General features: G+C 44.9%; 1 protein-coding gene across 2 annotated transcripts in view; it reads right to left on the bottom strand.

Annotated features, from left to right (window-relative positions):
• The window catches only part of rsu1 (Ras suppressor protein 1), a 36,103-nt gene that overhangs the window by 23,279 nt on the left and 10,885 nt on the right, over positions 1-1,939 (bottom strand). The window lies entirely within an intron of this gene.

The raw sequence follows: 1,939 nt of genomic DNA, 5'->3' as shown, positions 1-1,939 counted from the left end.
TTTGGACTTCCCACGATCAAATTTGCGCGATCAAGCAATTATTTTTAATAAAGCGTCATTTCATAGAACGCTCCGGGTTTTTTGCAAAGCCCATCTCCCGCTCCGTAAAGCCGTCTGCTCATGAGCCAGTCAGAGTAGTTCAGTTTCTAGATGTAGACGGTCCCAGAGGACAGAGTAGCGTGAGGACAACTCAACAGATAGCAGTCGGTAATTAGTCAGTCTCCAGGTTTACCAGTTTACCTTAAACGCAACACTTTGTCCCATCTGTTGTTTTTCAGACAACAGCAGTGAGCAGTGCTAGTTGGTGCTAGTTAGCGTCTGTTAGCTGTTAGCTCCTCTAGGACGCACCGGTGCTAATGTCCTCGCATCCGCTGCAATGCTGTTTATATGGATATGGTTTCATTTTGCGTTACATGACCCATTTCGTCTGTAAAGCCGTGCCTGTGTGGGATCTTTCTACTCTCTCTCCTCTTACTCTCCGCGCCCCGCCACACAGCGGCCGCCGGTCCACACTTCTGATATTTGTCTACAGTTTTAAAATTTTTTTAACACAGCTGTATATTGTTAAGTATGAGGGGCAAACCAGTATTTGTACCAGTGTTTCCATGGTAACCCTGCTATCGCGGCCGCCACGGCGAAGAACACAGAAGAAGTTATTGAATGCAACTAACTTCAGTTGGTAGAGTAACAGCGTGAGACGGAGCTGCTGGACCGAGACCGGGACCTGGACCTGGCCCAGAGATGTGACCCATGGCCAGAATATCATAGTTCATAAAAATGCAGCGCAGTGAAGATACAGACGTTTCATACACACGACGTGTGTATCCAGCGTTCGACCCGTGCTGGACCCGTTCATAATGATCAGCCGTCTCTCTGTGAGTAGCGTCCATCACACTTCCTCTCGCAGTTATAAATAGCCTATGTGACGATAAAATTTGTTTTGGTTAAAATCAACAAATAATCGTGAGAATAATCGCGATCAAAATTTTGATCAAAATAATCGTGATTATCATTTTGGCCATAATCGTGCAGCCCTACTTAAACGTATTGAATTTGCTACCTAGTCCTAGCACTAATTGTATGACTCATAAGCAGCCTACACATGATCTGCAGTAAAACTGCTCTGCACTGGCTCTCCCATTGTTTAATCATATCATAGCACATCGTCCCAGCCGTACTTGATAAGAGGAGACAAAAGCGATTCTTGCGAGTTCAAAGATGTGAAATTGTAAGTAAAAACCTACAAAGCAGGGATGCACAGAATCCAGGATTCGCCTAAATATTGGGTTCTGTGACGGGGTTGGGTTTCTGCCGAACCTTAGAATTATTTTTTCCAACGAACCAAACCCTAAGATTGCACTTGGCGTGCTACTCTGGTCGACGTGATGACGCCGCCGTTGATTACGGGAAGGTGTTGGCGTAGGTGGAGTGTTCGATGCAGTAGGCTGTGAGAAAGTGATAATGGAACTTGTGAGAAGAAAAAGTGATGTTTGGCAGGACTTTCAGTCAAAAGAAGGCCATTCAAGTCCAGCTACATGTTTAATTAACAATGCCCATTTGTCTGGTGGTGGCGAGGACCCTAAACACTACACAACATCGCTGCAATTACATTTGGGTATAAAACACCTGAAAGACTACAAGTTGTGCATTAATGAATCTACAGACTGCAACCAACATGCAGCAACTTCAGGACAGTCAGAGCACAGGACGCAGTTCAATTCATTAATGTAGTTACTGTGGTAATGGACTTAGGATGGGAGGAGGACTTGGGATTGGGTTTGGGCAGAATCTTAACCAGTGGATTTGTTATTTGGTCGAACCCCAAAATTCTGGAATCCGCGCATCCCCCTAATTTTCATTTCCCCTGAATTCAATCTAGTGGTTGAAATCAAACGTGCTGTGGTGCTCTCTGTGTGTGTGTGTGTGTTAACCAATTTAG

The sequence above is a fragment of the Etheostoma spectabile genome, unplaced genomic scaffold (genome assembly GCF_008692095.1).
Source record: "Etheostoma spectabile isolate EspeVRDwgs_2016 unplaced genomic scaffold, UIUC_Espe_1.0 scaffold272, whole genome shotgun sequence".
In the NCBI taxonomy this organism is placed as follows: Eukaryota; Metazoa; Chordata; class Actinopteri; order Perciformes; family Percidae; genus Etheostoma; species Etheostoma spectabile.
This window is presented reverse-complemented; position numbering and strand designations above follow the sequence as displayed.